Source organism: Triticum aestivum, chromosome 7B (genome assembly GCF_018294505.1).
Source record: "Triticum aestivum cultivar Chinese Spring chromosome 7B, IWGSC CS RefSeq v2.1, whole genome shotgun sequence".
NCBI classification, from domain to species: Eukaryota; Viridiplantae; Streptophyta; class Magnoliopsida; order Poales; family Poaceae; genus Triticum; species Triticum aestivum.
The window spans coordinates 148,073,581-148,095,967 of NC_057813.1; the positions used below are offsets into that span (position 1 = coordinate 148,073,581).

At 47.6% G+C, this 22,387-nt stretch overlaps 1 pseudogene; it reads right to left on the minus strand.

The window, feature by feature from the left end:
• Positions 1 to 17,209: 17,209 nt before the first annotated feature.
• LOC123157325 (uncharacterized) overlaps positions 17,210 to 22,387 on the minus strand; it is a 7,206-nt pseudogene continuing 2,028 nt past the window's right edge.

Here is a 22,387-nt window from a genome sequence, read left to right on the forward strand (position 1 = left end):
GCCTTCGGCACAAAGCAAGCATATCCTCCTCGCCATGGCGGAATCGTCGGAGGAACTCAAGTCCATGCTCTCGTCCCTGCTCACCCGTTTCGACGAGAGCAAACTCGCCGGCGACAAGCAAGCGGAGGCGCAGATCGCCTTCAACAAGCAGGTCTCTGCAGATCTCGCTCACCTGCGCCGCCAAGTGGATCTGACGCAGGCCGATGTCGACGAAGTGCGCCAGCAGCGCGAGACCGCACCACCACCGCTCGCAACCTCGCCGCGCGGTCGCCATCCAAGTACGCCACGGGGCGGCCCCATGACCGGTTCCTCCGCGGCACCGGTGGATCCACACACGCAGCAACCCCGCCTCGTCAACAACGGACCGCCTCTTCTTCCACTACGACACGGCAAAGGCCATGTCGACGAACCTCACCCCGGTGACCCCGCTCCAGGACACCACGACACGGAGATGCCGCGGCACGAGGAGTACTTCACCAAGCCTCCCAAGCACGATTTTCCACGGTTCGACGGCTCAGCCCCGTACCTGTGGATTGATCGCTGTGTCGCCTACTTCGAGCTGTACCGCGTGCCTCCACACAACTGGGTGACCACAGCGACGCTGTACATCGAAGGGCAGGCAGCTCACTGGCTTCAAGCGTATCGTCAAGCTCATCGCGCGCTCGGGTGGGACGCCTTCTGTGCGGCGATCCGCGAAGAATTCGGGGTGGACGAGTTTGAGCTGGAGATGCATCAGCTTCTGCAACTACGGCAAACTGGCACGGTGGCAGAGTATCGAGCAGCCTTTGAAGCTCACATGTACCATCTACTCGCCCTCGACGCCTCGTTGAGCCCGCGCTTCTTCGTCACCCAGTTCCTCCTCGGTCTGCGGGACGATCTGCGCGCTGCGGTACGACTTCAGGCTTCGACCAGCATCACGCGTGCCTCGGTACTGGCCCGCATTCAGGAGGAAGAAAACGACGTTCGCCGTCCACGCCCTCGACTGATTCCAGCCGGATGGCCCCCGCCTCTGCCCGCCGTGATTCCCCCGCGGCCACCAGCAGCGGCAGCAGCGGCTCGGCCGGCCAACGACGAGTTTGCCCGCGAGCGCCAACTCCGCGACTTCTGACACGCCAACGGGCTCTGTTTCAAGTGCGGTGACAGATACTCCCGCGAGCACCGTTGCAAGCAACAGATGCAGTTGCTCACCATTCAAGTGGGCGACTACGGCGAGGTGCTCACTCACGATCCGGTGCATGCACTCGACTTGTTGGTGAAGGAAATATGCCCTAGAGGCAATAATAAAGTTATTATTTATTTCCTCATATCATGATAAATGTTTATTATTCATGCTAGAATTGTATTAACCGGAAACATAATACATGTGTGAATACATAGACAAACACAACGTCACTAGTATGCCTCTACTTCACTAGCTTATTAATCAAAGATGGTTATGTTTCCTAACCATAGACATGTGTTGTCATTTGATTAATGGGATCACATCATTAGGAGAATGATGTGATTGACATGACCCATTCCGTTAGCCTAGCACTTGATCGTTTAGTATATTGCTATTGCTTTCTTCATGACTTATACATGTTCCTGTAACTATGAGATTATGCAACTCCCGTTTATCGGAGGAACACTTTGGGTACTACCAAACGTCACAACGTAACTGGGTGATTATAAAGGAGTACTACAGGACTCTCGGTAATGCACATTACTATAAGCCTTGCAAGCAATGTAGCTAATGAGTTAGTTACGGAATGATGCATTACATAACGAGTAAAGAGACTTGCTGGTAACGAGATTGAACTAGGTATTGGATACCGACGATCGAATCTCGGGCAAGTAACATACCGATGACAAAGGGAACAACGTATGTTGTTATGCGGTTTGACCGATAAAGATCTTCGTAGAATATGTAGGAGCCAATATGAGCATCCAGGTTCCGCTATCGGTTATTGACCGAGAATAGTTCTAGGTCATGTCTACATAGTTCTAGAACCCGTAGGGTCCGCACGCTTAACGTTACGATGACAGTTTTATTATGAGTTTATAAGTTTTGATGTACCGAAGGTTGTTCGGAGTCCCGGATGTGATCACGGACACGACGAGGAGTCTCGAAATGGTCGAGACATAAAGATTGATATATTGGACGGATATATTTGGACACCGGAAAGGTTCCGGATGAGATTGGGACTATACCGGAACTCCGGGAGGTTACCGGAACCCCCCCCCCCCCCGGTAAGTATATGGGCCTTATTGGGCCTTAGTGGAAAGGAGGGGCACGCCCCCCCAAGCCCAATCCGAATTGGGAGGGGGGCCGGCCCCCCTTTCCTTCTTCCCTCCCCTCTCTTCCTTCCCTCTCCTACTCCTAATAGGAAAGGTGGGCCAAACCTACTTGGAGTAGGATTGCCCCCCCTAGGGCGCGCCTCTCCCCTTGGCCGGCCCCCTCCTCCTCTCCCCCTTTATATACGAAGGAGGGGGGCACCTCTAGAGACACAAGTTGATCTAGGGATCGTTCCTTAGCCGTGTGCGGTGCCCCCCTCCACCATATTCCACCTCGGTTATATCGTCGTAGAGTTTAGGCGAAGCCCTGCGCCGGTAGAGCATCATCATCGTCACCACGCCGTCGTGCTGACAGAACTCATCCCCGACGCTTTGCTGGATCGGAGCCCGGGGATCATCATCAAGCTGAACGTGTGCTGAACTCGGAGGTGCCGTACGTTCGGTGCTTGGATCGGTCGGATCATGAAAACATACGACTACATCAACCGCGTTGTCATAACGCTTCCGCTTACGGTCTATGAGGGTACGTGGACAATACTCTCCCCTCTCGTTGCTATGCCATCACCATGATCTTGCGTGTGCGTAGGAAATTTTAGAAATTACTACGTTCCCCAACAGTGGTATCAGAGCCTAGGTTTTATGCGTTGATGTTATATGCACGAGTAGAACACAAGTGAGTTGTGGGCAATACAAGTCATACTGCTTACCAGCATGCCATACTTTGGTTCGGCGGTATTGTTGGATGAAGCGGCCCGGACCGACATTACGCATACGCTTACGCGAGACTGGTTTTACCGCCGTGCTTTCCACACAGGTGACTAGCGGGTGTCTGTTTCTCCAACTTTAGTTAAACCGAGTGTGGCTACGCCCGGTCCTTGCGAAGGTTAAAACAGCACTAACTTGACGAACTATCGTTGTGGTTTTGATACGTAGGTAAGAACGGTTCTTGCTCAGCCCGTAGCAGCCACGTAAAATTTGCAACAACAAAGTAGAGGACGTCTAACTTGTTTTTGCAGGGCATGTTGTGATGTGATATGGTCAAGACGTGATGCTATATTTTATTGTATGAGATGATCATGTTTTGTAACCGAAGTTATCGGCAACTGGCAGGAGCCATATGGTTGTCGCTTTATTGTATGAAATGCAAACGCCCTGTAATTGCTTTACTTTATCACTAAGCGGTAGCGATAGTCGTAGAAGCAATAGATGGCGTAACGACAATGATGCTACGATGGAGATCAAGGTGTCGCACCGGTGACGATGGTGATCATGACGGTGCTTCGAAGATGGAGATAACAAGCACAAGATGATGATGGCCATATCATATCACTTATATTGATTGCATGTGATGTTTATCCTTTATGCATCTTATCTTGCTTTGATTGACGGTAGCATTTTAAGATGATCTCTCACTAATTATCAAGAAGTGTTCTCCCTGAGTATGCACTGTTGCAAAAGTTCTTCGTGCTGAGACACCACGTGATGATCGGTGTGATAGGCTCTACGTTCAAATACAACGGGTGCAAAATAGTTGCACACGCGAATACTCAGGTTAAACTTGACGAGCCTAGCATATACAGATATGGCCTCGGAACACGGAGACCGAAAGGTCGAACGTGAATCATATAGCAGATATGATCAACATAGTGATGTTCACCATTGAAACTACTCCATCTCACGTGACGATCGGACATGGCTTAGTTGATTTGGATCACGTGATCACTTAGATGACTAGAGAGATGTCTGTCTAAGTGGGAGTTCTTAAGTAATATGATTAATTGAACTTAAATTTATCATGAACTTAGTACCTGATAGTATTTTGCTTGTCTATGTTTGTTGTAGATAGATGGCTCGTGTTGTTGTTCCGTTGAATTTTAATGCGTTCCTTGAGAAAGCAAAGTTGAAAGATGATGGTAGCAATTACTGCACAGAAGAATTACGTCCTGGAAGCACCGTTGGGTGCCAGGCCTGCTGCTGATGCAACTGACGACATTAAGAACGTCTGGCAGAGCAAAGCTGATGACTACTCGATAGTTCAGTGTGCCATGCTTTACGGCTTAGAACCGGGTCTTCAACGACGTTTTGAACATCATGGAGCATATGAGATGTTCCAGGAGTTGAAGTTAATATTTCAAGCAAATGCCCGGATTGAGAGATATGAAGTCTCCAATAAGTTCTATAGCTGCAAGATGGAGGAGAATAGTTCTGTCAGTGAACACATACTCAAAATGTCTGGGTATAATAATCACTTGATTCAACTGGGAGTTAATCTTCCTGATGATAGTGTCATTGACAGAATTCTTCAATCACTGCCACCAAACTACAAGAGCTTCGTGATGAACTATAATATGCAAGGGATGGACAAAACTATTCCCGAGCTCTTCGCAATGCTAAAGGCTGCGGAGGTAGAAATCAAGAAGGAGCATCAAGTGTTGATGGTTAACAAGACCACCAATTTCAAGAAAAAGGGCAAAGGGAAGAAGAAGGGGAACTTCAAGAAGAACGGCAAACAAGTTGCTGCTCAAGAGAAGAAACCCAAGTCTGGACCTAAGCCTGAGACTGAGTGCTTCCCAAGTATTTGGCGGATAAGAAGGATGGCAAAGTGAACAAAGGTATATGTGATATACATGTTATTGATGTGTACCTTACTAATTCTCGCAGTAGTACCTGGGTATTTGATACTGGTTCTGTTGCTAATATTTGCAACTCGAAACAGGGACTACGGATTAAGCAAAGATTGGCTAAGGACGAGGTGACGATGCGCGTAGGAAATGGTTCCAAAGTCGATGTGATCGCGGTCGGCACGCTACCTCTACATCTACCATCGGGATTAGTTTTAGACCTAAATAATTGTTATTTGGTGCCAGCGTTGAGCATGAACATTATATCTGGATCTTGTTTGATGCGAGACGGTTATTCATTTAAATCAGAGAATAATGGTTGTTCTATTTATATGAGTAATATCTTTTATGGTCATGCACCCTTGAAGAGTGGTCTATTTTTATTAAATCTCGATAGGAGTGATACACATATTCATAGTGTTGAAACCAAAAGATGCAGAGTTGATAATGATAGTGCAACTTATTTGTGGCACTGTCGTTTAGGTCATATCGGTGTAAAGCGCATGAAGAAACTCCATACTGATGGGCTTTTGGAATCACTTGATTATGAATCACTTGGTACTTGCGAACCGTGCCTCATGGGCAAGATGACTAAAACGCCGTTCTCCGGAACTATAGAGCGAGCAACTGATTTATTGGAAATCATACATACTGATGTTTGTGGTCCAATGAATGTTGAGGCTCGCGGCGGGTATCATTATTTTCTCACCTTCACAGATGATTTGAGCAGATATGGGTATATCTACTTAATGAAACACAAGTCTGAAACATTTGAAAAATTCAAAGAATTTCAGAGTGAAGTGGAAAATCATCGTAACAAGAAAATAAAGTTTCTACGATCTGATCGTGGAGGAGAATATTTGAGTCACGAGTTTGGTCTACACTTGAAACAATGCGTAATAGTTTCGCAACTCACGCCACCCGGAACACCACAACGAAATGGTGTGTCCGAACGTCGTAATCGTACTTTACTAGATATGGTGCGATCTATGATGTCTCTTACTGATTTACCGCTATCGTTTTGGGGTTATGCTTTAGAGACGGCCGCATTCACGTTGAATAGGGCACCATCAAAATCCGCTGAGACGACGCCTTATGAACTGTGGTTTGGCAAGAAACCAAAATTGTCATTTCTTAAAGTTTGGGGCTGCGATGCTTATGTGAAGAAACTTCAACCAGGTAAGCTCGAACCTAAATCGGAGAAATGTGTCTTCATAGGATACCCAAAAGAGACTATGGGGTACACCTTCTATCACAGATCTGAGGGCAAGATTTTCATTGCTAAAATCGGATCCTTTCTAGAGAAGGAGTTTCTCACGAAAGAAGTGAGTGGGAGGAAAGTAGAACTTGATGAGGTAACTGTACCTGCTCCCCTACTGGAAAGTAGTTCATCACAAGAACCGGTTCCTGTGACAACTACACCAATTAGTGAGGAAGCTAATGATATTGATCATGAAACTTCAGATCAAGTTTCTACTAAACCTTGTAGGTCTACCAGAGTAAGATCCGCACCAGAGTGGTATGGTAATCCTATTCTGGAAGTCATGTTACTTGACCATGATGAACCTACGAACTATGAGGAAGCGATGATGAGCCCAGATTCTGCAAAATGGCTAGAAGCCATGAAATCTGAGATGGGATCCATGTATGAAAACAAAGTATGGACTTTGGTTGACTTGCCCGATGATCGGCAAGCCATTGAGAATAAATGGATCTTTAAGAAGAAGACTGACGCTGATGGTAATATAACTGTCTATAAAGCTCGACTTCCTGCGAAAGGTTTTCGACAAGTTCAAGGGGTTGACTACGATGAGACTTTCTCACCCGTAGTGATGCTTAAGTCTGTCCGAATCATGTTAGCTATTGCTGCATTTTTATGATTATGAAATTTGGCAAATGGATGTCAAAACTGCATTCTTGAATGGATTTCTGGAAGAAGAGTTGTATATGATACAACCAGAAGGTTTTGTTGATCCAAAAGGTGCTAACAAAGTGTGCAAGCTCCAGCGATCCATTTATGGACTGGTGCAAGCATCTCGGAGTTGGAATAAACGCTTTGATAGTGTGATCAAAGCATATGGTTTTATACAGACTTTTGGAGAAGCCTATATTTACAAGAAAGTGAGTGGGAGCTCTCTAGCATTTCTGATATTATATGTAGATGACATATTATTAATTGGAAATGATATAGAATTTCTGGATAGCATAAAGGGATACTTGAATAAAAGTTTTTCAATGAAAGACCTCGGTGAAGCTGCTTACATATTGGGCATCAAGATTTATAGAGATAGATCAAGACGCTTAATAGGACTTTCACAAAGCACATACCTTGATAAAATTTTGAAAAAGTTCAAAATGGATCAGGCAAAGAAAGGGTTCTTGCCCGTGCTACAAGGTGTGAAGTTGAGTCAGACTCAATGCCCGACCACAGCAGAAGATAGAGAGAAAATGAAAGATGTTCCCTATGCTTCAGCCATAGGCTCTATCCTGTATGCAATGCTGTGTACCAGACCTGACGTATGCTTAGCAATAAGCTTAGCAGGAAGGTACCAAAGTAATCCAGGAGTGGATCACTGGACAGCGGTCAAGAACATCCTGAAATACCTGAAAAGGACTAAGGATATGTTTCTCGTATATGGAGGTGACGAAGAGCTAGTCGTAAAAGGTTACGTCGATGCAAGCTTTGACACTGATCCGGACGATTCTAAATCGCAAACCGGATACGTATTTTTATTAAACGGTGGAGCTGTAAGTTGGTGCAGTTCTAAACAAAGCGTCGTGGCGGGATCTACATGTGAAGCGGAGTACATAGCTGCTTCGGAAGCAGCAAATAAAGGAGTCTGGATGAAGGAGTTCATTTTCGATCTAGGTGTCATACCTAGTGCATCGGGACCAATGAAGATCTTCTGTGACAATACTGGTGCAATTGCCTTGGCAAAGGAATCCAGATTTCACAAGAGGACCAAGCACATCAAGAGACGCTTCAATTTCATCCGGGACCAAGTCCAAGTGGGAGACATAGAAATTTGCAAGATACATACGGATCTGAATGTTGCGGACCCGTTGACTAAGCCTCTCTCACGAGCAAAACATGATCAGCACCAAGACTCCATGGGTGTTAGAATCATTACTATGTAATCTAGATTATTGACTCTAGTGCAAGTGGGAGACTGAAGGAAATATGCCCTAGAGGCAATAATAAAGTTAGGGTCGCGCTAACTGCCACACGTGTGGCAGGAAGGGAGACGCACCACACGTCTCTAATGTAAATAGATTGCCACGTCATTGCATACATGCATGCAGGAATCTTTTTAGATTTTCAGTTTTTAAAATGTTTTATCTCTTAAACGAAAAATCCGATTGAAAATCCGTTTTCACCATTAAATCCCTCGCGATGAGATCTTCGAAACTAGATCCCATGTTGATATGTTTTGATGAAATTTTTTTTGGATTAAAAGTTGCCATGTCTATTGCATATGAATTGCCATGATGTTTACACTGAAGTTGCCATGATATGTTTCAGCTATTTTCTTCTACATTTAAAAGTAAATTTTGACATTTATAAAACGGGGAATTAAGAAACTAGACTTGCCATGAACCATAAACTAAAATTGCCATGATACATGCATGTAAAATTGCCATGGTTCATACAAAAAATAATTTTCATGGTCAAAGTACTGGAGTTGCCATCATCAAAATACTAAAATTGCCATGATCTACAAACTAAAATTGCCACATGGCAACTTTAGTTTAAGCCCTATGGCAACTGCAGTGTAAACATCGTGGCAACTTCTGGCAAATTTTTTTTTTCGTCCAAACATATCAACATGGGGTCTAGTTTTGAAGATCTCGTCGAGACGGATTTAATGGTGAAAACGGATTTTTAGTTCGCTTTTTTATTTAGGAGATACAACATTTTTAAGCCAAAAACCAAAAAAAAAATCTGCTGATGTCATCTATTCATACGTGGCAAAATGAGTGGTGATGGAGGCGTGTGGGCGATGTGCAAACGCCCACACGTGTGGGCGATGTGCAAACGCCCACACGTGTGGGCGTTAACATTTCCGTAAAGTTATTATTTATTTCCTCATATCATGATAAATGTTTATTATTCATGCTAGAATTGTATTAACCGGAAACATAATACATGTGTGAATACATAGACAAACACAATGTCACTAGTATGCCTCTACTTGACTAGCTTATTAATCAAAGATGGTTATGTTTCTTAACCATAGACATGTGTTATCATTTGATTAATGGAATCACATCATTAGGAGAATGATGTGATTGACATGACCCATTCTGTTAGCCTAGCACATGATCGTTTAGTATATTGCTATTGCTTTCTTCATGACTTATACATGTTCCTGTAACTATGAGATTATGCAACTCCCGTTTACTGGAGGAACACTTTGGGTACTACGAAACGTCACAACGTAACTGGGTGATTATAAAGGAGTACTACAGGTGTCTCCAAAGGTACACGTTGGGTTGGCGTATTTCGAGATTAGGTTTTGTCGCTCCGATTGTCGGAGACGTATCTCTGGGCCCTCTCGGTAATGCACATTACTATAAGCCTTGCAAGCAATGTAGCTAATGAGTTAGTTACGGAATGATGCATTACGTAACGAGTAAAGAGACTTGCCGGTAACGAGATTGAACTAGGTATTGGATACCGACGATCGAATCTCGGGCAAGTGACATACCGATGACAAAGGGAACAACGTATGTTGTTATGCGGTTTGACCGATAAAGATCTTCGTATAATATGTAGGAGCCAATATGAGCATCCAGGTTCCGCTATTGGTTATTGACCGAGAATAGTTCTAGGTCATGTCTACATAGTTCTCGAACCCGTAGGGTCCGCATGCTTAACGTTACGATGACAGTTTTATTATGAGTTTATAAGTTTTGATGTACCGAAGGTTGTTCGGAGTCCCGGATGTGATCACGGACACGGCGAGGAGTCTCGAAATGGTCAAGACATAAAGATTGATATATTGGACGGATATATTTGGACACCGGAAAGGTTCCGGATGAGATTGGGACTATACCGGAACTCTGGGAGGTTACCGGAACCCCCCCCCCCCAGTAAGTATATGGGCCTTATTGTGCCTTAGTGGAAAGGAGGGAGAAGGAGCAAAGGAGGGGGCGCCCCCCCCCCAAGCCCAATCCGAATTGGGAGGGGGGTCGGCCCCCCTTTCCTTCTTCCCTCCCCTCTCTTCCTTCCCTCTCCTACTCCTAATAGGAAAGGGGGGCCAAACCTACTTGGAGTGGGATTGCCCCCCCTAGGGCGCGTCTCTCCCCTTGGCCGGCCCCCTCCTCCTCTCCCCCTTTATATACGGAGGAGGGGGCACCTCTAGAGACACAAGTTGATCTACGGATCGTTCCTTAGCCGTGTGCGGTGCCCCCCTCCACCATATTCCACCTTGGTTATATCATCGCGGAGTTTAGGCGAAGCCCTGCGCCGCTAGAGCATCATCATCGTCACCACGCCGTCGTCCTGACGGAACTCACCCCCGACGCTTTGCTGGATCGGAGCCCGGGGATCGTCATCGAGCTGAACGTGTGCTGAACTCGGAGGTGTCGTACGTTCTGTGCTTGGATCGGTCGGATCGTGAAAACGTACGACTACATCAACCGCGTTGTCATAACGCTTCCGCTTACGGTCTATGAGGGTACGTGGACAATACTCTCCCCTCTCGTTGCTATGCCATCACCATGATCTTGCATGTGCGTAGGAAATTTTTGAAATTACTACGTTCCCCAACAGTTGGACGCGCCTGCGCCGGAGCAACCCGCACCAGAGTGCTGCCTCATCTCCACCCACGCGGTCTCTGGCGGGGACTCGCCACGCACTATCCGCCTTCGAGCCATGGTGGGTAATCAGGTGATGTTGCTGCTCGTGGACTCGGGCAGCACACACAGCTTCATATCGCAGGCGTTCGCGAAGCGGATCAAGGCCACAAGCACGCCCTTGCCGCCAGTGGAGGTGCGTGTCGCCAATGGGGAGCGCCTGGTTTGCGATAGCATGATTCCGGCTGTCCAATGGTGGTGCCACAGACACACATTCAGCATGGACATGCGCCAGCTCGCGCTCGGAGCGTACGACGGCGTGCTGGGCATGGACTGGCTCGAACAAAACAGCCCCATGAACTGCCACTGGCTGGACAAGACCATCTCCTTCGCGCACCAGGGCGAGACTATGACATTGCAAGGCATTCGTCCCAAGGGCACCACTACCAACATCGACTACATCGAGCCGTATCAGTTCGCCAAGTGGCACACCGGGAACAATATCTGGTACATGGCGGTCGTGGACTAGCGCGCGCCAAGCACAGACAAGGACAAGCCCCCTCCCCCAGCAGTGCAAGCGGTCCTCGACGACTTTGCCAACATGTTTGGCGAACCCAAGAAGCTGCTACCACACCGGCAGTATGACCATGCAGTCACTCTGGTGGACGGTGCACCACCGACGAATGGTCGCCCGTATCGGTACTCGCCTCTGCAAAAGGACGAGATTGAACGCCAAGTCGAAGAAATGCTGCAATCCGGCGTCATCACCCACAGCGTGAGCCCCTTCGTAGCACCAGTCCTCCTCGTCAAGAAGAAGGACGAGACCTGGCGATTCTGCATCGATTACAGGAGGCTCAACGACATCACCATCAAGAATCGGTTCCCTTTACCGATCGTCGACGAGCTGCTCGATGAGCTAGCCGGCGCGGCATACTTCTCCAAACTCGATCTCCGCGCCGGCTATCACCAAATCCGTATGCGCGAAGAGGACGAGCACAAGACAGTGTTTAAAACCCACCATGGCCATTTTCAGTTTCGAGTGATGCCGTTCGGCCTGACGAACGCACCGGCAACCTTCCAGTGTCTGATGAATGCGATCTTCGGCAAGCACGCGCGCAAGTTCGTCATCATCTTCCTCGACGACATTCTGGTCTTCAGCGGCACCTTGGAAGAGCACCTGGAGCATCTACGACAAGTGTTCGAGCTTCTTCATCAGCACGAACTGTTCGTCAAAGCCTCGAAGTGTTCATTCGCGCAGGACAGCATCGAATACCTGGGGCACATCATCTCCAAGGAGGGAGTGGCCACGGACGCAGACAAGACGCAGGCGATGCTGCAGTGGCCTGTGCCAACGACGGCCACTGAGCTCCGTGGATTCCTCGGCCTCACTGGCTACTACCGGAAGTTTGTAGCGCGCTATGGTATTATTGCCAAGCCGCTCACAAACCTACTGAGGAAGAAGGGCTTCGCGTGGTCTGAACAGACGTAGACGGCATTCGATCTGCTCAAGCACGCCATGGCAAGCACACCTGTGCTTGCTCTGCCTGACTTTGACAAGCCGTTCATCATCGAGACCGACACGTGTGACACTGGCATCGACGCGGTGCTTGTCCAGGAGGGTCATCCGGTGGCATACTTCAGCAAGGCTCTGGATGTTCGAAATCAGAAACTGTCTGCATACGAGAAAGAGTTTCTTGCAGTGATGATGGCAGTGGAGAAATGGCGCACCTACCTTCAGCGCGGGCCATTCACCATCCTCACAGATCATAAAAGCCTGTCCAATTTGGGGGATCAGCAACTGGAGACGGATCTGCAACGCAAGGCTATGTCCAAACTGGTGGGGCTGCAGTTCACGTTTCAGTACAAGCGAGGAGCAGAAAACGGCGCAGCTGACGCTCTGTCTCGGGTGGGCGCTGCACTGAGCGTGGCCGCGCTCTCCCTCTGCCAGCCAGCTTGGGTGCAGGAGGTCGCCAATTCGTACGCGACTGATGCCACGGCGCAAGAGATGCTCTCCCGCCTTGCCATTCATAGTCCAGACGAGGAGGGGTTCGAGCTATACAAGGGATTGATTCGCCGCGGCAACCGGCTTTGGATCGGCGGCAACACGGCGCTCCGCACCAAGCTCATCAGCGCGTTCCACGATAGCGCGATGGGGGGCCACTCCGGCATCACCGCCACACACCAGCGTGTCAAGAAGCTCTTCCTCTGGCCTGGGCAGAAGCGCGACGTCGACGACTTCGTCAAGCAGTGCCTGGTGTGCCAGCAGGCTAAGCACGAGCACTGTCGGCCGCCCGAGCGTTTGGCTCTATTGCCTGTTCCCACGGCACCCTGGCAGGAGCTCACGATGGACTTTGTCGAGGGGCTGCCTACCTCGGAAGGTTACGACTCCATCATGGTGGTCGTCGATCATCTTACAAAGTTTGCCCACTTCATCCCTCTGCGTCACCCATTCAACGCAACCAAGGTGGCGCGCGCATTCTGGGACAACATCGTCAAGCTCCATGGCGTGCCAAATTCGATCGTCTCCGACCGCGATCGCGTCTTCACCAGCGCGCTCTGGCGCGAGCTGTTCGCGGCCGCGGGCACCAAGCTGCTGTACTCCACAGCTTACCACCCGCAAACGGACGGCCAAAGCGAGCGGGTCAACCAATGCATGGAGATGTACCTACGCTGCGTGATCCATGACGACCCCCGTCACTGGCGCCGGTGGCTTCCGGCCACGGAATTCTGGTACAATTCCTCCTTCCACACCTCCATTAACTGCACCCCATTCAAAGCACTGTATGGCACCGAGCCCAATTTGGGGGCCATGGCGCTCTGGGACGACAAGCCGGCGCCGATCCACGACAACGAGCAGTGGGACTGGGGCGCGCACACCGCCCGCCTCCGTGAGTAGCTGCTGCGAGCTCAACGACGCTTCAAGAAGAAGGCCGACCGCCATCGCACGAAATGAAGCTTCCAGGTTGGCGAGGACATGCTGCTGAAACTACAGCCGTATGCGCAGTCCTCCATTGTCAATCGACCCTGCGCCAAGCTGGCCTACAAATTCTTCGGGCCATTCAAGGTGGAGGCCAAGATCGGGGCACTCGCCTACAAATTGATCCTGTCGCCGGACAGTCACATCCACAACGTCTTCCACGTCTCCCAACTGAAGCCGTACACGCCCAACTACACTCCGGTCTTCGCCGAGCTGCCCAAGCCGCCGGGTCTGTCCATGGTGGAGACGGCGCCCGTGGAGATCCTCGACAGGCGCATGGTGAAGCGAGGCAACACCGCATTGGTGCAAATTCAAGTGCGCTGGAACTCCGCCTCGCCCGCAGCAGTGACTTGGGAAGACTACGAGACACTCAAGCTTCGTTTTCCGGCCGCCGCAATCTGGCGAGGAGCGGCCGGAGCGCCAGGTGACGCTCCTTCTGATGGAGGGAGAAATGTCACACCTGCACCTGCAAGTGCCACGGTGGACCTGAGTAGCCAATAGGAAAGGGAGGGACAAGTCATCGCTGGCCAGATCAGCAGCGGGACCAAGCCGCGAGTAGCTATATTGCCAGCCCCTGCGTGGGCGCGTGGGGCATGCGTGTGTGTGGTGATGCTCTGTCTCTCATCTGTACTCTGAAACTTTCCTCTCCTACAAGTAAAGCTGTCCTCCTTCTTCCTGCATCTCCTCCCCTTTCCCCTCTCGTGCGATCTGATCCTCATCGGGTCGTCACACTATCCCCCCTGGATCGCTGTCTCCTGGACTAGGACTGGTCATTCGTGCGGACATCACAAGCAATTGAAGGGATGACATCAAGTCTCATGTGAACAACTTGTCACAGCCTCCGCTTAACTTTAGAGGTCATTGTTACTTTGTCACTCCATATATTTCTCCCCGGCCTCGCTTTTCGGTGCGCCGCTCGTAAACAAAGACCATAGAGTGGTGCATTTTTCTCACTGATGAAAAAGTACAGAAATCTGCATACCGAGTACAACAACCCACCGCGTAGAAAACTGTCAAAATGAACCAACTACACTCCCCACAAAAAAATAAAATAAAAAATAAACCAACTACTCGCTGTCTGATCGAGCGTGCGAACTTTCAGAAACTGATTACGTTTGTCCTCTTCTAGAGCAGACCGGTCTCGTGGTTTTCCTCGGCTAGGACCGACCGCGGCGCGTGCACATACTCTACTGAGTAGTGATGTCTCTACGACTTTAGATCATAGTTTAAAAATCCGAACCGCTGAGATTGTCGGCTTAGTTTTTTACCGATCGGGCCACTGGTTCGTCGGTTCAATTGCTGGTTTTTTAGGGCACAAAATAAAACATATTTTATAATACTATGGAGGAAAAACAGTTCAAAGGAGTTGAGTTCCTTTAATTTGACATCAACGTGGCCATACAAGCTCCTCTTTAATTGGATCGACTGCCAACCCAACCATAATCAAATCCACCTCAAGCCTTTCTACTGATGCTTCTCTGCCTGGATTAAGTGCAGAACAACAATAGGCACAAAATGGAGGGAGTATTAAGTGCTCACATATTAAACCCAAGCAACTGCATATTAAATGGGCCCAACATGATGCAGCAGCTTCCAGTGAAGCAGTCGTAACAGTGGATCAAGACATGCTCCCTCCTTAAATAAATATAAGAGTGTTTAGATCACTACTTTAGTGATCTAAACGCTCTTATATTTATTTACGAAGGGAGTATATGACAACAATTGTACTTGCGTGAACTATCAGCAATGCCCTAAAGCTGCAGGAAGGCAAAATTTTGGGTGTCTGAAAGCAGTTGCTGTTACCAAATTTAAAAGCAGTTGATGTTACCAAATCTAAAAGCAGTTGCTTGGCAAAACTAAAAAATATATATCTAAAAGCAGTTGCTGTTACCAAATTATGCATTTAGGTGTCTGAACTGCTTCCACGACATTGGCAGTAGCACAACATGTACACAATACAGATCCTGCAATTCCCCTTCCAGTGTTAAATTTTTAAGGAACACTTCATCTCCTAAGGCCAACTCCAGCGCGCGACCCCATCCCGTCCGGCCCCGTCCGTTTGAAGTAACACGGACAAATCAGACGGCCTAGCGCGCGGACACAAACGGACTTTTATCCGTTTTCTGTCCGCTTTCGACCGATCCCCGGTCCAAATTTGCGCCGCTTCTGGGATGAAACGGACAGCGCGCGGACGGGCGCGCGTCCTTCCCTTGCCCGCCCATCGGTGGCATAGGGACGCCTTTTTCTATCCGCCCCCTCCCCCCTCCAGCCGCACCCAGTCCGCTCTTCTCCACTCCGCCCCCCGCCGCCGCCGCCATTGCAGCTGTGCAGCTCGGACGCGCGCTCGCCCAGTCCCCTTCCCCTAGACGCCCCTGAGCTACCCAACCACGGCCACCTAGCGCTCCCTTTGGCCGGATTTAGAGCGGATCCGGTCGGTCTTGAGCTCGCCCAGCTGTGGGAGGCCGCGCCACGCCATGGACTGGCCGGGCACCGGGCCGGAAGGCCCCGGCAAGGCCGCAAGGCCGCATACAGGCAGTGGCTCCTCCTCTAGCCGCTCGGATCTAAACCGTCGGTGGTCCGTCGGTGGTCCGTCGGCAGATACACGAATGGCGGTCGGCCAGGCTCGGTGCTAGCCCAAAAGCTCGTCGGCACACCGTTGCCACTCATTAAGTGCGACGACTGCCCAAAGAAGGTCGTGCGCCGCGTGTCTACAACGCCGGAACATCCCGGATGGGTGTTCATCAAGTGCTTAAACGACGGGGTATGTGATACTTTAGCTTCGATTGTGCTCTCGGATTTGACTACTTGTGCTAACCTAGCATTTTATTGTGTAGAGTGGATGCAAGTTTTGGTATTGGGAAAAAGAGTACATCGATATATTAATAGCGCGCAATTTAATAGATGTTCATGTACTTTTAGCTAGCATAGAAGCTAGAGATGAGACTAGTGCACTTGTTGCTAGAATAGAGACTAGACACAAGACTAGGTGTGAGGAAGCAACATCGCCGTGCGCCCAACGCGCGGATGTATCCCGGCCACATCCTGTCCGTGCACATTTTCTTTGCAAGCCCATAAACTTTTTTCATCATTGATTTTTGATACATGGGAATACATCACCAAATTTTGACTAGAAAAGCAAGACCAAAGAAAACAAGAACCACAAGAATACATTTTAAAAGATATCCAACTTCCATAACTGCCCATGTAAGTTGGATTAGTGCCTTCTCGATGCACTCATTGTTGATCTGCGGAGGCTCGATCTTGCGTGCTTCTTTCTTCGAGTGTAAAGAAGTCCACCGCAACCGAGAAATGGCCCGGACACGACCCCATTGCCCTACCCAAATGGACAGAATCCAGGCCCAAACGGACGTCCGTTTGGGGTCGTGCGGTGGAGTTGGCCTAAGACAACTTCAGTACTGTCTAAATAAAGAAGGGTTACTTCATAATGTTACAAGGAATTGCAAAGCCTTGGTGTGCCAGTATGTACTACAATACTACTCTACTCCCTTTATACACTAATAATATCAGAGAAGTGAAAAACATTGGCTGACTCTACAAAATAAGCCTGGTAGTCAAACTTGTTTTAGATGAGAATATGGGATCATCCCACAAATGGATGAACATAACAGCTCAAGCTGATGTTAGAAGAACATAAGGTGCAAGAATACTGAAGCCAGAAATATGGAAGGCCACCTGAGGCTAATGTGGTACTATCTTTCATAGCGAAATACAGCTCTAAATTCTCGCTCGTTACATGACGATAATGAAGATAATCATCATTGCCTGCTTGTAGCTCCATTACATGATGATGTACCCAATATGCAGTTTTAAGGCTCAAGCTCAAATTTCAAGTATGCTAAAATAATTGCCAAGAACTACAACAGGCAGCAACACCAGTGTTCAGGTCAAAACATGAAGAAAAATGCTGACAGGAGACACACAAATTGTTTGCAGATAATATAGAGATATAGATTCCTAGATGAATAGGGTTCTTGTAAAAAGGGAGCATCAAACTTCAGGTCGTGCTGGTGTGTTTGCTCCTGAAACAGGTTCAGGATGTCTCGGGGAGTTAATCCCATTTCCCTCTCTTGGCTTCCGATATTTTGCAATTGCACTTGTCACAATAATTAGGAGCAGCAGGATTACTACAACGCCGCCAACTAGTGCATAGACATACACTGAAGTCCTCAATTTGCGGCAGCTTCCCACAGCAAAAGCTGTCATGAGAGCCAACATATCCAGTATCATGATCAAGTGCAATACCCCAAGTGGCACAGCCTTCCTGATAGATTTACTCAGCAGAAGCATGATCACGACAATGGATGCCATGAAAGCGAAAGAATTGAACCAGAAGAAGATCTTGTACCGTCGGTGATTAATATCACGAAGGACGGGATTGCCTGGTACATGGCCCTCATCATCAGACCAGAATCCACCAGGTAGGTTCAGACCAGCTTGGTATGCGATCGATGCTGCTAAAATTGCAAGAAGCATCAGATACTTGTGTCTCTTTCTCACTTTTTTTTCTTCGACAACTGAAGCTACTGGCCTCATGTGAGTTATTACTCGTTCACCCTCCGCATGAAAGAGAAGATCGTGTAGAAACACTAGACACTTAGCCAATGGTCTTCCTAGTGTGCCATGCATTGAAGAGAGCAGAACTTGAATCAGAAGTGACACTAGAACTGCCATAGCAATGATGCTCAGATATATGGACTGTTTAATATTTCTGCAACTTCCAGCAACATAGGCAATGAGGAGGCCAAGCAAGCCCGCCACCAAACACACTCGCAGTGCATAGGACTTGATTCCATACTCACAGGATTCCTTATTCACAAGTAATATTGTGACGACCACAGACGACACAAATGAAACTGAATTTGAGTAGTAGAACACATCATAGCGTTTTGGATGGGTATCCTGAAGGATTGGATTGCCTGGAGTTCCCGTGGCATCCTTGTCATCAGACCAGACACCTCCTGGAGGGTTCATGCCAGCTTGGTATGTGACAGTCACAGCTAAAATAGCAATGGTCAATAGCAGATTACGCCGCCTTCCCAACTCCTTCTAACTAGTACCACTCCCAGTCTGGTTGTCGCCTGATTGACGTGGCACCGAGCAAAAAAGACTAACTGACTGCTCTAGCATCTCTGCTACCTGACTTCTCCATTCTGGAGGAATTATATGTACTGCTATCAAGACATGAATGAGAACATAAGCAAGCACAGTGCATACGAGCACTGATATGAAAATAGTCTTCTTTGCCTCCCTGCAGTTCCCCAGAGCAAAAGCTCCAGTTAGGGAAAGTAGGACCACTATCATCGTTATTGGCAATGCACGCCGTTTGGTAACCTTGTCGCTTGCCATCTTGTTCAAGAGCAAAGTAATCATGACAATGGATGCCACAAAGGCGATTGCGTTGAGATAGAAGAATGCAATGAACCGGCGATGGTGGGTGTCCTCAAGGATGCGATCAGCAGCTGAATGATGATCTTTACTTCTTGACCAAAAGCCACCTGGTGGATTCAGGCCTGATTGGTATGCCAGAGATACTGCAAGAATGGCAAGAAGCAACATACAAGTGCGGGTCTTCTTCAGGTGCTTCTCAGTTTGCATGTCGTCAGCATTTTGATTGGGTACTCCTTGATTGCTGTCAATATGGGCATTCTCAGAATGTGTAGGATGGTCATGACTGCCACAAATCTCTGGGTTATTATCTTCAACCAGATTGTTTTGTTCAGCAGAGTCCACATTGCCATTGGCTTCCACAGGTGCAGAGAGCCCTTCATCCACTATGTCACTACTAGTGTCTCCATCACTCTGCCTGACAGGCATATTTTGCTCAACTGGAAGAGCAGTCATGTCGGGATCATCAGATGAAGATTGCTTCCCCATACTTGCAACTTTCTGGTTAGCTGACATACCACACATGCTATTTTCAGTTTGCTGGTGGCTTAGTAATGGGTACTCCATGTTAGACACAACATCCTTGGCATGTTCTGGTCGTTGACAGTTCCCTGCAGGATGCTGTGAGCTGGACACATCCTCCTCCATGTTTGCAACACGCTGGACATCTGGAGACTGGCACTCCGGGTTGGACACAACATCCTGAATATTTGCTGATTGCTGGCTGTTCCCTGACGGATGCTGTGTGTTAGACACAGCCTCTTGAACATCTGAAATTTGACTTTTTTCTGCAGGTACATGCAACTCATGGAATTCACCCTGTCTGATATTTGATTGTTGCTGATTGTCTGCAGGCTGCTCTTGTTGCTCAGGGGTATTATCTTCTGCAGGTGCATCAGTTGAACGGGCTGGGGATTGATGATTCCTTGCCACAGAATTCCCCTGCTCTGCATTGATCGATCTGTGGCCACGAAAGCTCAATGAAAGTGCACGGCCCATTTTTTTCACACAACACAGGCTGCTTGATTTGACCTCTTGTAGCCAATTTGCTACAGGTCCCTGAACAAATAATCCAGCTAAAACTGCGAAGGAAATCCAAACTATGAAGAAAATAGACACCACAAAGAATGATGTTGCTACCTCTCTACAACATCCTGCAGCATACGCAACAATTAGGCCCAGTAGGTCCACTACCACACATACAATCACTGCTTTGGTCCTTATTCCATGTCCACTCAGTTTTGGGCTCAGAAGCAGTATGATTATGACCAAAGATGCCACAAAGGAAGTTGAATTGGAGATGATGAATATATTATAACGACCAAGGTAGTTACTCCGGAGAACAGAAGTACCCGGATGATGCTTGTAAGGAGGAAAGGCCATATGCACCTTATTAGAACCATGGTCATTTTCAGCCCAAAAGCCGCCCGGTGGATTCAATCCTGCTTGGTATGTGATAGTAGCAGCAAAAATTACAAGCGTCAAAATGAACTTGCGAACCTCCTGAACGGCTTTCTCTAGAGGGATACTCTCTTGCCTGCCAAGGGAACGCCGTTGGTTTAGAACACTATTTATCATTGTCTGCAGATTCTGTTTAATTTCTCTTGGAATAAACCTTGTGGATACTAGAGTATGGATCCCAACATATATGATAACAGCAAGGACTAGAACCAAGATGTAAATGGATGACTTGAGTGTCCTGCAACTTCCAGCAGCATAAGCCCCCAGCAGGCTGAACAGGTCCAGTGTCATGGTCAATTGCATTGAATGGAGCCACATCCTCTGATTTGTCACACTCTTGCTGAGAAGCAAGATGATTAAGACAAGAGATGCAGCAAAGGCTGCTGCATTGCAGTAAAAGAACACCTCATACCGTTCAGAAAAGCCATCATGCATGACAGGGTCACCAGCATCATGGCCATCCTTGTTTAGTGTCCACGATCCCCCTGGTGGTGTTAATCCAGCATTGTATGTCACACCAACTGCTAGGACTCCAAGCAGTACCAAATATTTACGATGTCCCCACAAGAGCTCAAAAGCATCATTGATCCTGGAGCTGGATTCATGGCCAGGGGGTAATAAATTTCCGCTGGATGCGACATTGCTGGAGCTGAATACATGGCTAGAGGGTAACAAATTTCTGCTGGATGCGACATTGATGGGATCTTGCCTCGTGGTGTTGATGTTCGTCAGACCAATGGTGACCACGAACTGCCCGCTGTCTGCCATGTGGTTGCTCTCTGACTGAAATTGCAAGTCTCAGGCTTTCAGTTGCTTTCTATTCCTCCATCTGGAGCATCGGGTAACAGTTTCTTGGATGGAGAAGATATCTGAAGGATTCAAAGATAATTCAAGGATGGTTCTGAACAAGAAAAGGCAAAGAAGGTTGCAAGGAAGATGGATTTGGTGAAGTCTGTGTCCCAAAAGAAAACAACACAAAAGAGAGCGCGTTAAAGGCTAACTTGCCTGCTAGACCCCAACAATATGAATTATTTTTTTCAAACAGTGACCACCATACGAATTATTAGCTCATGTTCACAGACTTCTCCAGAAAAAAAAGGTAGTTAATGTTGTACTAAGTTGGCCCCAATCAACTATCAGAGTATACTGGGTTGGTGTTAAAGACGAAAGCAGATTGTCAGTTTATTAAAATCTTAAAAGGATCAACCCCGTTGTATATACTGTAACTAGATGAATTTCCTGTGTCTACATATTACAATACATATGTTCATGTTTGAGCATAGAGTTCTATTGGTTATACAATTTTAGTGTTTATGGTTGGAAATTAATTGTGTTTCTCATCAAACAACAACACCATATACATGATTGAACTTTACTGTCATAATCCGACCCCACCAAAATAAGTGATCTAGATATTTCCCTTTGTTTTTCTTCCAACTGATATTACCACAAAACACACATAATACAAGTAGTAATACTTGTTGGTGGAGACACTAACAGATTCTACAGGGTAACTAGTAAAATTAATTGCATTCAATGGTAAGTTACACGCATCTAAGAGAAAGTAAAATACTATACCTGGCATGGAAAGCATTGCAATGCTCAGTCACACGGGAAGACTGCCCTCATTAGCCATAAATGGTTGCAAGTGAGCTTGTATCCAGAGCGATAACCAAAATAGTGGTCCAGATATTTCCCTTTGTTTTCTCTGAATACCTAGATCTGACTGCTGTCACCAAAAAACACACACATATAAATAGGTGTTAGTTCGTTGGAGAACTAGCAGCTGCTTGTTTTTTTCTAGATAATGCCAGATTATGTTTGGTAACTAGTAAGACTAACTGCAAGT